Source organism: Lontra canadensis, unplaced genomic scaffold (assembly GCF_010015895.1).
Source record: "Lontra canadensis isolate GAN:19392208 unplaced genomic scaffold, GSC_riverotter_1.0 scaffold57, whole genome shotgun sequence".
Taxonomy (NCBI): Eukaryota; Metazoa; Chordata; class Mammalia; order Carnivora; family Mustelidae; genus Lontra; species Lontra canadensis.
Window position 1 is genome coordinate 3,025,324 of NW_022631051.1, and position 13,859 is coordinate 3,039,182.

Sequence of the window (13,859 nt, forward strand, 5' to 3'; positions counted from 1 at the left end):
ACATGAGACATTACACAACCCACATCAACTTGTCATCCTAATATCAGCGTATACCCAGTAGGTCTTTCACTGGAAAAATGATCAAAGCAAAGCTATCAGGTCTGCTTCTCGCCAGTCTTCCTGCAGTTCATCCAGTTTCTCATGCGTGGTGAAATCCAGAAAGCCAAAGACAAGAGCATAGATGATCAAGGGTTCATCTATGAACTGGGCCTTGAACTGGCATCAAGGTTAACTCAGATCCATTTACACAGACCTGGAAGCATATCTATCATCTGCTCCACAGTTTTTCTTTAGAAAGAGATTACAACAGTAATAATAACCAAAAGCAATTTTTTAAATGTCTCTCAAGAAAATCTCATCCTTAAGTCTGAGGTACCCACAAGAGAAGGAACCATGAAGGCAAGCAATGGTTTGTAGTTGCAGGACCAGAGAGCGTTTCGGGCCTTGGAGAGTCTCCTAGTGACAGGATCAGTACTGGGACATCATGGTAGAGGGAAACTGAGTAATAAAGGGTCCATGCAGTGCAACCAGTATTTTAGACCTCCTTGGTCAGGACTGAAAATGCTGTCCCCAAAGCTGCTTGCCGGCAGGCTCTGAATCTACACATATTTGGATGCGTGTGCCCGTCTGCAGACAGACCGGCTATTCAAACTCAGGAGGTCCATTGGGTCTGGTGCGAGCTAAGCAGAATACAAAAAGCCTACAGCCACAGAAGAGGGGAAAAGAAAGCCCGTATCTGCTAAAATCCAAAAACATGGGTCCAGCACAGTGCTGGATAAATAACACATATCACAATGATGTCCAGTTATCTCCCTAAAATATATTTTACGTGTGATATGTCTTTCACTGGAAAAAATGGTCAAAGCAAAGTTACCAAGTCTGCTTCTTACTAATCTTCCCCATCTATTAAAATTCACCCAGTTTCTCATACTAAAGATCAAAAGAATAACCTTGGATTACTTTCCCTTACCCTTTAACCTTACTTTCCCTTACCCTTTAACCTATCAGCAATTTTATAAATTCTACCATCAGAATATTCCTGAAGTCCTTTCATTTCTACCCATCTCCACCCCTAACTGCCTGGCCCAAGCACCAGGATTCCCACCTGGACACCTGCAATAGTATCTTTTTTTTTTTTTTTAAGATTTTATTTATTTATTTGTCAAAGAGAGACAGAGAGGGAGAGCGAGCGAGCACAGGCAGACAGAATGGCAGGCAGAGGCAGAGGGAGAATCAGGCTCCCTGACGAGCAAGGAGCCTGATGTGGGACTCGATCCCAGGATGCTGGGATCATGACCTGAGCCGAAGGCAGCTGCTTAACCAACTGAGCCACCCAGGCGTCCCTGCAATAGTATCTTAATTGCTTTTGCCAGGTGCACAATATTCTGTAGAAGGCAGCCAGAGTGGGCCTCACTGGCTACAAAGCAGACCATGTCACACTCTGCTCAGACTCTGCGAAGTCTTCTCATGGTAAGAAAGAATGCATGATCCTCAGCATGGCCTCCATGGGCAGGAGGGGGTCTCAACATGCTTTGGCATCAACAACCCCACCAACTGCCCTCCTAACCAGTTGGCACCTCTCCCTTCTTCCAGAGCACAAGCTCTTTCCCTCTCGGAGGCCTTCACACGTGTGCTTACCTCTGCCTGAATTTCTTTTTGCCCTGTTCCTACCTGGCTAGCAGCTACTCATCCTTAGAGAGAAATTTTGTGACCCACAAACCTTTATTAGGCACTCCTATTGGTCTTTCTCATAGTACACTTGAAGGTTTGCCCTTCTATACTTATTTGGGATGTTGCTTAATATCTGTCCCCTCACCTGCCTATAAAGGCCAAGAAGGCAGGAGTTAAGTCTGTATCAGCCATCCCCATACACACAGCACACAGCTGACAGAGTGGATACTAGAAAAAAATGCCTTGCCCCCATTTGAGTTCCTCAGCTCATTCCTCCCTCAAAAGGACAGGGAACAGGGCAACAATGATTTAATCTAAAAAGCTATCATAATCCTAAAAGCTATCATAATAGCTTACACACCAAAGCACAGTGTATGAAAGTATTGCACTGTCCATCTGTCCTAGTTAAACATGTTCTCTGTAGCCAGTCACGGTGACAAAGATGCATGCACTTCTGCTCCACTGCCCACATCCCACACCTGATACTTTCCAAACAATTAATCAATTATTAATTATGACAGCGACCACACTTTCATCATTTAAGATCCATCTTCAGAGGGGATGCATAAGCATTCTCTAGCTAGCTTCATTAAGAGGAATGCTTCACACATGAGCTGAAATCAATACAAAATGAAGAAAGTTTCAGCAGGTGATGCTGAGCCGTGGTCCTCCTGCAGTGACATCTTCCCTGAAAGGCACACACAGACTGGGGGAGTAGAGCAGTGACAACTGATGCAATTTTCCATCTCTACTGTGGAAAACTTTTTTTTTTTCTGTATTTGCAAAATAAAACAGGAACAAAGTCTTCTAAGGCACTTTTCTAAAAGGAAAAATGAGTGCAAATGCTTAAACAAAAGATAGTATTACATGTGTGAACGAAGAGTTTCATTTCCCCCAATTATGTTCTAATTCATTGTTTTTGCTTTTATTTTGCTGAAATACAAGATAGCATCTATATTTATAGTACTTGCTGTAAGGGTATGTGAATAGTCTATTGGTTTTTTTAATGAATCTAAATAGTTTTCACTTGGGAGTTACGTTCCTATAATAAACTATGTTCAAAATATGTTTACTAATACTATAAGGTGGAAATGCTTTGTAAACTACAAAACACTGTTCAAATTGAAGGGGGACATCTACATACCTAAAACAGAAAGCAAAGGCTATGAACAACTCTTACTGAAGCCTAACCACTGAGATCACCTCTTGCCAGCCAAGTTCAACCACACCTTCTCAGTTCGGTTTTTCATTAGCAACAGATGAGGCTTAACAGGGAGTTCCTGTGGAACTTCCTCCACTGGCTTCCCCGTTCCTGTGATGCCTGGTCTTCCTCCTCCTCCTGACCACCAGCTCTCACTGACACCATCACTGACTGGGCCCTACAGTCACTGGACCTTCTCTCGTCCCCCGCCCCCCACTGTGATAATGTATTCACACTGTCTCATGCTTTTTACTATCACTCCCATTCCAGCTGAGCATTTCCTAGATGGATTTCTCCTTGCTTAACATCAGAGTTCCTCTCTCCAAACTCATCACTTCAGTGTCTCCTTCAAGTCAGTATTTTAAACACTGAATTTATCCACTCCACCCTGCTCCCAAACCACCTACTGGGCTCTCCTGCTAATTTCCCCGTTTCAACAGCAGCATTCTTTCCGAAATAAAAACATTGAAACAACGAACATTTTCCTAATTGTGATTTTCAAACTCTCCTTCAGCTCTAGAGAAAGGGAACCAAAGACACAGGTGAAGGAATGGGGTGGGGGCAGAGAAGCTGGGGCTCCTTTTGCTTCCTTGGTCAGACTGGGTGGCCTTGGCGCTTCCCATACCCCCTTCTCCCCCCACTGGCTTCAGATCTCCCTCTTCTTCGCAATAAGAACTCCAGAGCTTTCCATCTGAAAAATCTTCCTTCATCATCAGAATGATGTTCCCCACTGCTGCTTTTATCACCCCAAGCCTCCACTCAGCAGCCACCTGCTCACACTGAATCCGTATTCAGTCCCGCAAATATCTGCTGACTATGCACTTAACCACTTGTCAAGGACCATGCCAGACCCTGAAGGGTTATTATCATTTAAGTTAAAAGTCTAGAACTACAGTACAAACAATATTCTGAATAAAAAGAAGACTAAGGACCTGTTCATATCCTTACAGAATATGTTACTTAAAGATGGAAGCTAAATTGTGAAAAATATATAAAACTTTTTTGATGATTACCATTAATGATGACTGTAGTTAATAACACTGTATTGTGTGAAAGTTGCTAAGACAACAGATCTTAGAAGTTCTCACCACAAGAATAAAAAGTTGTAACTGTGTGGTGATGTATGTTAACTTGAATTATTGTCATAATCATTTCACAATACATATGTCAAATCATCATGTCATACACCTAAAACTAATATGTCAATTTTATCTCAATTTTTAAAAATAAATAAACAGGAAATGGCAAAATCTAAAGCCTGGGCCATCAGGGAAAAAAAAACTATCTTTACATATGCACTTATAGGTGAACCAGGAGAAGTAGGAGTCAAGGAACAGAAGTCTGTTGTGAAAATCAGGGACACCTTCGCAGAGGAAGAATTAAACTGGATCATGAAGAACAAAAGGTTTCTAGTTTGGGTGGATAGGGGCTGGTGGGAAGAGCACGCACAACCATATTTCCCAATGTGGACACCGCAAACAATTTTTCTTAGTCCTAAACAAATCATAATTATCCCTTTCGAGGCATGAAACTCCTTTCTCCTTCCTAGGCCCCCAATCTCTTTGGCCTTCACCTTGTCAATCTGTGGAAGAAACATTCCTCAAGACTCAGCCCAAGGCCCAACTCTCTCTGTGTTCTTTTCTAATCACTCCAGACCCCAAAGACCCTCTCCTTGCCAGACCCTCTGATGCCTATCTGTTTCAGACCAACAGCATTTTATTTTAGATTGTTTTAGTCTCAAATCCCATTTACTAGTTCCTGTATATCATCTTGTTCACAAACATGTGGTGTGCATGTTTGATCTCCCAACACATTAAAAGCTCAAGTTTTTTAGTGGTTTGTCATACAAATGTATGAACATACATAGTAAATTACATAGTAAATGGTTTATTGTGCAAATGACAACTGAATTTTTTAAGAGAAGTAAAGATGAATTAGAAGTGTAATTTTAGATACAAATCACACAGTATTGCAACGAAATATGTTGGGAGATGGTAGAGCTCACCTAAAATCCTTGTGATGAACCTAAAAGCACAATTCTCTTACAGTAAAAGTTAAGACAGTTTCTTAGTTTTCCTTAATTCTATCTTCACCAGATCATCCTCCCACCAATATCCCTTCTCAGAAAACAGATTGAGATGTCATCGAAGAGGTAGACCCATATTGTCCTAAAAAGCACTGAAAAAAGAATTTCAGAGTCAAGGGCTACCTCCCATACAAACTCATCAATGTACCTCACAGTATGAGAGCATAATCAATTGCAGTTTTAAGCTCATCTTTCCTATTTAACAATCACACCCCATGCGGGTACAGCAGAATCCGATCCACTTGGATGCTCCTGAAATCTCTCCTCTTTCAAAACCCTTTCTCCCAATTCTAGGGTATCCTGAGGAGAAACCGAAGTTGGCATTTTCAGTATCTTGCCAAGAGCTAAATGCATTCAAAATCTATTACCGAACATCAAGAACAAACTCCACCTGTTTGTCACTTTCACCTTTTTGGAGTTAAGGGGACTAGAAGACATCCGGAGACTCCACAACACTTCTTTAAGCGAAGGACTGAAACTGGAGGCTGCCCCGAGCAACTTCCGGAAACAGTTCTAACAGTGCGATCCAGGAGACAATGCCACTTTGGTCCTGCAGACCAAATAACCCTGAAGGGTGAGTGGTGGGCATGGAAACACCGCAGCAGAGCAGGTCACAGCGACCAGACTGACTTCATGGAGTAATCACACGCAAGAGTCTCAACAATAACAATGTCCAGACCTTCCTTTTATTTAGTCTCCACCTCCAGGCATGGATAGATTAAGACTACGCCTCTAAATGGATAAAGGCATATATAAAATGAAGTACATCCTGTGGACTTTAATCAGTGACTACAGGATATAAAAGGCAGGGCACCAAACCCACCGGAATTCTCCCACCTGGAGAAAAGGGTTACACCAATCCCGCACGTAACTGCGGCCGCCCCAGGTGTACCCAGGTCCACTAGCCTCCCCGTCCCGCCACCTCAGGCGGAGAGGGCGAGGGAGACCTGGCCGGCGCGCCCCCGCGCAGTTCCGGGGTTGGGGGGCGGGGAATGGAGGGGGGGGTCGAGCTAGTTAAACTGCCACATACTGGCTAGGCGTGCCCCAGCGCGGACTTGCTCGGCTCCCGCCCCAGAACTTAGAGACTAGGACCAGGGACGAAAAGGGGGTGGAGTAAGGAAGGGCCCGCGGGGGTCTTGGCCGCAGCCGAGTCCCGGCACACACGACAGTTGTCAGCGGAGGCCGGGGACGCCCGCCCCGAGAGAATACAAAAGCCAACCGCCCACCGCCTGGCGCCCGGTGGCCTGAGGCCGGCTTGGGACCTCCGGGAGTCCCGCCCCGGCCCCTCGTCCCGCGGCCCCTCGTCCCGCGGCCCTGGGCTGCGCCGGCGCCTCCCCGCCCAGGTAACCGCGCCGACACCCCCGGCCCAGGTGGCCCCTGCGCCGGGAGCGGGACAGTGCGGGGCCACGCCACGCCCGTCCGAAGTGGGCGACAAGTGGGGCAGCGCCTCGCGCGTGGAGCCCGGCGCGCGCCCAGCGGCGAAAGAGAAAGAGAAAGAGCCGGCTCCCAACGGAGGTGACTCCTAACCGCCACAGCCCCCTGGCCCGGCCTCGCCGCAGGCGACGCGCACGCCCCTCGGTCGGGCGCGGGGCCCGGGGCCATCCCTGGCGGTGGCGGCCGTGGGCGCTCACGCGGTCCCCCGACCACACGGCTCGGGCGGCGGCGTCCTCCTTACCCCCGCAGAGCCGGGTAGCCCGCAACGCCGACTCGGCGACAGACCGGCGGGGCGCGAGCCGGAGCGACGAGGCTTGGCCGGCCCAGGCTGCGGCGCCTCTGGCCCCGCGGTGCCGGGCGGGAGGGGCGCGAGGGTGCACGCGCCGGGTGGGGGCGCGGGAGCCTCCCCTGCCGGCCCCGCGCGCATGCTCCCGCCGCACCTGCCTCGCTCCGGGTTCCGCTCCCCCGGGAGCGCAGTGGACGCGGGGCGGCCGTTCGGGCTTTCACGTGGGAGGGAGGTGGCTGCGGCTTTCTCTTCACGTGCGTCTTTCTCTTATTTGCTCCCTGGGAAGGAGTCCCCCAAATCTTGGCTACTCCCTGCCTGGCCTCTCCCCGCTCGCGCAGTGGTGTCCCGGGGCGCTCATCCCTGCCTCATCCCAGCTCTGAGGGTTCACCTTCCAAATGCTCTCTCTCGCCTCCGGATTCCTCCCCGTCCTTCTGCTCCTTCCGATTTTGCAACCTCGTCTCCGATGCCCCTTTCCCGCTCTCGACTTTGCTACACACCGGACGGCGGATACCATTTCAAAATAAAAGGATACTCTTTTCAGATGGCGAGAACAAATGTTGACTAGCCCTGTTCTAGCTGCTTGAGACTGAGTAGGAAGCAGGAACTAAGGAGTTCTTGCCCTCATGGAACTTCTAGTCTTACTCATTAGCGTTAGGCTTTCACAAAGCGTTGCTGCCGATTTGGAGAGAAATTTATTAAATCATCTATTTTGGCTTATATTTAACAGCTGGCAATCGAAGACTATATTTTGTGAAATTTTTAACTAGGTTTTTTTTTTTTTAATTATTAATTATTTATTTATTTGACAGAGAGATAGAGATCACACGTAGGCAGAGAGGCAGGCAGAGAGAGGGCGGGGAGCAGGCTCCCTGCTGAGCAGAGAGCCGGATGCGGGACTCGATTCCAGGACCGTGAGATCATGACCTGAGCTGAAGGCAGAGGCTTAACCCTCTGAGCCACCCAGGCGCCCCCATATTTTGTGACTTTTAAATGCAATTTTCTTTCATGAAGGTGTCTTGTATAAAAATTCTAATACGCAAATAATAGCCGTTAGGTACAATATATATATATTTGTTGAGTCCAGCAAGAAATGCGGTAATTTAACATGATTAACAATAATAATTTCCAAAATGATTTTTTGCTTTGTTGTTGACTACCATAAACGAACACCTGAAACTGTTTTGTTTTTCAGGCGAGACTGGTCCCTTGGTTACAAACATAATTTAGTGTTGTTGCGGAAAAGAGAAATATAAAACCCTTTGCTAATGCAGTTTTCGTTTTGGGAATCATGATTATAGAAATTTACAAGTACACACACACACAAACTGAGTTCTGTGCTCTAATCAGTTGAAAAGATTTGGGGCAAAGAGAAAAAGAAAAGGAAGCAGAGGGCATCGGTATAGAGAGAGCATTTAAAACAGCTGTTGAGGGCGCCTGGGTGGCTCCGTGGGTTAAGCCTCTGCCTTCAGCTCAGGTCATGGCCTCAGGGTCCTGGGATTGAGGCCCGCATAGGGCTCTCTTACGGCAGGGGGCTTGCTTCCCCCTCTCTCTCTGCCTGCCTCTCTGCCTACTTGTGATCTCTCTCTCTGTGTGTCAAATAAATAAATAAAATCTTAAAAAAAAAAAAAAAGCTGTTGAAGTGGTGTACTTTTTTCATACCATTTACCATGTTTATGCTAAAGACTTTATAGAGTTGTGATATATTTCTGTGACAACAGGCACACATCAGGAGACTATCTTGACATACTTACTCACCTGACTGCATGAAATTAGAATGGAATCCAGAGGATGAATGAGAGTTCCCCCTCCCTCTGCTACCTTTGGGAGCACAGACAACAATTTTGGCAAAGGACAAGTGTTCTGATTACTGCAGTGTAACGGTGGTCTCTCCCAACAGTGTATATCATTAAAGACGCTAAATCTTAGTGATATAAATGTCAAAATGTTCCCAGCACCGAAAGAGTTAAAAGCACTTCTGGTTCCACCCGTACCTTAGACAAATCAATGTTAACATTACACAAAATCAAAGAAAGCTGGATTGAAATCCAAGTAGAGTGAATTTATATCACCTTGTCTTCATTTTTTTTTTTGAGGAAACAGTTATTATTATGTTTATTGAATATATTTGGCTTGCTTTGATGAAAACGGAAACACTGTTTTCATGGGCAAGGTGTAAGTGAGGGAGAATGCGCCAATGAGACAGGTGACACAGGCAGAGAACCTCATCCTGGGTTACTTATATGTAAATCTATGGGTGCATAGTGCTGACAACCACATATGATTATATTCAAAGAAGTTGACATCTGTTTTAAACGATACTGTTATTCAAATTATATGGAAATATAAGCAGTGTAAGCAATGGTACACTTATTACAGAATTTTTGAAAAGCTGTTGTAGTAAACCCCTTTTATTTGAACAGCTGCCCATTAAAATGAAATAGCCACATTGTTGAGTATTGCAATGTTACCAACAGTCGGTTGTGAACAATGGAATTTAGAACACTGATGGTTCCTAGGCATTTTTTTTATTTATAACTCAGTTGAATCTAACAAACTAAGTGGCAAAGTTAACGTTGACCAGAGAGGTAAGGATGGCTTATTGTTAGGAATCACTGAGGGCAGAAGAGCCCCTTTAGGCATGTCATCAAGACATAACAGAGTCATGGCAGTTCTAGAATGTTTACCTCATGGGTGAAAATGAAAACTCCTCCTTTACTGAGATAGTGATGGTCTTTATTTAAACAACACTCCATTTTAGGGGTGCCTGGGTGGCTCAGCGGGCTAAGCCTCTGCCTTCGGCTCAGGTCATTATCTCAGGGTCCTGGGATCCAGCCCAGCATCAAGCCCCCCACTGAGCCCTGCATTGGACTCTCTGCTCAGCAGGGAGCCTGCTTCCCCCACCCCTTACTTCCCCCCTCCCCCGCCTGCCTCTCTGCCTACTTGTGATCTGTCTGTCAAATAAATAAATCTTTAAAAAAAAAACCCTCCATTTTAAAATTTGCTAAATTTATTTACTTTTTTCTAATTGGGGATTTATTTTATTTGTCAATATTGTATACATGTTATTTTTATATGTATATATGCTATTTTAAGTAGAATTAAATTACATTGCTTTATTATTTGATCAATAACGGTATTGCCCATTGACACAAAAGTGTTTTTAAAATTCATGATTGTTTCCTAGCATATACTTAGGACCATTTGGGAATTAAGCAGAGTAAATACCTTTATACACTTCTGTATGATTGAAGAGAGTTTATCTTAACAGCATTCTATGCTTACTCCACAAATTGTCCATTGCAGCTAAAATCATTTCACTGGTCGCCATTTATCATCAATAATTATTATTCTCAAGTTTATTTTCATGTTAATGCCATTGTTAATAATTTTACTCACACCACACCACATTTTCTCTGTTACAGCAATATTTTCCTAAGTAGACTGTCCAATTTTAAGCTTTCTTAATGAGTTGAGATATAGATAATTATACAGAGTTCTGCATAAGTATAAATACTGGTTCAGACAGAAATGTAAATAATATTGAAGAATTAAAGCTAATTTCAGATGATACTAAAAAGCTTCATAAATAAAACAATATGCACGTTATACAATTTTGAATTAAAGACTTAAAATTTATATAGAAATCTATTTATTTTTACACTTGTACTTTTTTTTGGTAGAACAGAGCTCTCATAAAATAGCATAAAAACCCCTTTTCCAGGTACACTCCCTTGAATTTTTAAAAATCCAACTTCTACACAATCTTTCTGATGATATTTAAAATCTGTGTAAACTGAACAAGATAAGGATCCTTACATCAATAGGCAAACTTCAATTTCCACTACAACCATACTGAATGAACTAATAGGATTTGAAGAAAGGCCTGAAGACTGCAGAAGGCGAGCAAGGAATCCCTTTAATCGCATTTTCAAAGATATTGATGACACAACCATACCATCTCCAAGGTGAGAGATCTGGAAAAAGAAAAATGGAAAATTCAGAGTAGGCAATTCATACTTTCTTAAAAAGATATATGCCCCAAATAACAGTGGCTAGACATGCATTCTCTAAGAAATAACAGGTGGGTTGATATGTAGAACACATGGCAGGTGTCAGGAAAGATGGTTGTTATTCCTGCCTCTGCCATTGATCCATCATGGAAGAAGCCACCTGGCTACAGAGCATATGTCTCATGGCAGAGTACTTCCTTTCGAAATCCACCAAGTTTAGGGTCTGGGTCTAGTTCTTAATATTGTAGGTCCAGAAATCTGAGTCTGTTAATTCTCCCAGAAGTGACTGGGCTAAGGTGACCAGCTAAAAACAAGAATACCAATGAAACTGGCAGATATAAATGCCAAAAAGATGGATGTTTGGGGGTCAGCACACTCCCACCACCACCACATTCCCACCACCGTGGCGGTGGTGGGCATCCTATCTTGCCTACAAAGGAAGGCAAGTTAGTTAAAGCAATGCCCAATGGCCAAGAAATCAAAACAAGGTAAGCCGGCTCTTCGTGGGTAGTGTCGACAAGTGACCGCTGTCTGATAGAACCATTCTCATAAAGGGACGTCTCCGGCCAAGATGCCCGAAGTCTGTGTCAGCTGGATATGATGCTCTTTGTTGAGGTCCATTTTTCTTTCGCATTCCAATCCTTGGGATATTCCAGGTCACCTTGACTGGATTTGGGTGCTTTAAAAAACTCCATCAGCAGCATATTTACAAACCATCTTCTGTGAGGGCTGGTACTGCAGAATAATACGCTGATTTATTTTTTCTTTTCAACCCTCTGCAAGGATGACTTTTTCTTAACTTTCTTTTGACCCAATCCCCAAAATCCAAAAGTATCAATGATCCCTTCCATACTAACTGTTTAAATAAAAGTGTGTTTGAATTATTTCCATTTTACATTTAGTTTCCCTATTTTATTAAAATTTTAACCAAAATTAAAAGGTCAGGGTTTTTGTTTAGTACATTATCTTAACATCAATGATTCCATGAAAAAATACAGAGTCCACTTTTTCTGGACTGAATATGCCTGTATTCTTTTTCATTATAATACCTCCAATACAAATTCTTCAATTCTTCAAGTATGAATCAACTTAAAACTACGAAAGTGACATTTGCTTGAAGAAATAAAAAGACTTTATCCATTCTCATAGGAAAAAAAGATGCATGTTTCTTTAGACTTTCAGTTACCAAGTGAATACCTTGAACTTAAATATCGTGTATTGTTTCTGGATTGAAGACAGTTGATTACTCTGTATTACTGAACTATTAATATTACCCAGAAAATAAGGTTTTTATCTATCTATATCCCTGAATGGAACAAGGCTCACCAGTTTGGTCTAGTTGAGCCAACAACATAAAATATAAGAATAAGGAAGTTGTTGCTAAGTAATTTTAAGCCTTCTATTTCAGTACTAAACTTCTCAGCGATTCATGACATCTTGAAACACGCCCCCCCATTGACCTTCAGATACTTCCCTACTCCATCTAAACAGGAAAAAAAACCTTCTTTGTGAGTGTGGTGGATTAATTAAATTAATGTCTTCAATTATAGATGACCCAGGAGTTTGGTTTGACTTGGGATTTTTCAACTTTACAATGGTGTGCTAAAAGCCACACTCATCCAGTGGAAACTATACTTCAAATACTCCAGGCTGGTAATGTACTGGAAGATTCTCCTTAGTGATGCTGGTCAGCAGCTGTAGCTCACTGGCAGCCGTACCATCACAAGGGTAAACAACCAATATACAGAAAACCATTCTGTCCCCATACAACCACTGTTTTTCATTTTTAGTACAGTATTCAATTTAGTACAGTATTCAATACATTACATGAGATATTCAAAGCTTGATTATAAAGTAGACGTTGTGTTAGATAAGTTTACTCAACTGTAGGCTAACATTACGAGTTCTGAACACATGTAAGGTAGGCTAGCTTGAGCTGTGATGTTCAGTGGATTAGGTGTATTAAATGCATTTTCTACTTACAATATTTTCAATTTAGGATAGGTTTATCGGGATGTAACTCCATCCTAAATCGAGGAAAATCTGTAGTGGCCTATGTTTATCCATCCTCCTTACATTGTAACTTTGTATTTGTTTCCATCATGAAGCAGCAACAATCCCCCACTGCTTGCATCAGGGGGGTCTTGTGACTTACTTAGGCCAATAGAGTATGATGTAGTGACAGCGAACCTGTTCTAAGCCTAGCCCTCAAAAACTCTGTGTGCCCTTATTTCTGTCTTGCTCCTATGTGATCACCCTGAAATTAAGTGCTCCTGCTAGGGAATGGGACAGAGTCCAGTTGTTGCATTTCAGGCCCTAGATGTGTGAAAGAGCATATAATGCTCAGCCAACCCACCAGCTAACCATGATGCCTGAATGAGTGATCCCAACAAGACCAGCTGAGCCAAGATCAGCAGAGCCATCAGCCAACCTATACGCTCATGAGAAATGATAAATAAATCTCCAAGTGTTGGGCTGTTTCTTTATGCAACAACAATCATGTGATACAAAGGGTTTATTTATTAAAGTATTAATGTAATTTTTTTCCTTGTGGAGCAAATTCGGTAACTACCTAAGTGTTCTGTTCCCCTAAAATTGTTGATTTCAGGGACGAATGCAGCTGTTTGTGTTTTTGGTCAAATGTGGGTCAGCATATAAATCATCATCACTCTCCTTTAAATTTCTTCCTTGTTCAGCCATTCTGTCCTCCTTATTAATTCTCCCCCCTCAATTTACACAGAGGCTCAAGTGTTTCATCCTGAGGGATAGCAACCGAAGCCTTCCCTTGACTTTGTCTCCCTCACTGACAGCTCTACTTCCCTCTCCCCTTAGTAACCAAAGTCCTATAAAAATCTATGTATAATTCATACTTACACTTTAACTCCATCAAGCCTGAAGTCTACTCCAGAACTCTGCTGAAATGGTTCTCTTAAAGGTCATAAATGGCCCTATAATTTGTCCCAGTTCATGTCATCATCTGGTTATTTACCTGCTGGACTCCCCTGTACTTCTAACAACACTGAGCCTACTCACCTCCTTTGGCCTTGGTTAGAGACAAAACCCATGGAGGTCGCTTAGAAAAAAAGCAATTTTATCAGGCAGAATCAGAGGTATTTCTAGAATCAAAGTTGGGAAAAACAGCTTGACTCTCCGGGGTCAGGTCCTTATCAC

At 43.3% G+C, this 13,859-nt stretch overlaps 1 protein-coding gene and 1 pseudogene across 1 annotated transcript in view; one reads left to right on the forward strand and one right to left on the reverse strand.

The window, feature by feature from the left end:
- The window catches only part of L3MBTL4 (L3MBTL histone methyl-lysine binding protein 4), a 439,737-nt gene extending 432,886 nt beyond the window's left edge, over window positions 1-6,851 (reverse strand). The window contains exon 1 of the mRNA XM_032875713.1: window positions 6,833-6,851. The gene's annotated coding sequence lies outside the window, so the exon portion shown is untranslated. The remainder of the gene's footprint in view (window positions 1-6,832) is intronic.
- Window positions 5,307-13,859, forward strand: part of LOC116878309 — a 31,843-nt pseudogene continuing 23,290 nt past the window's right edge.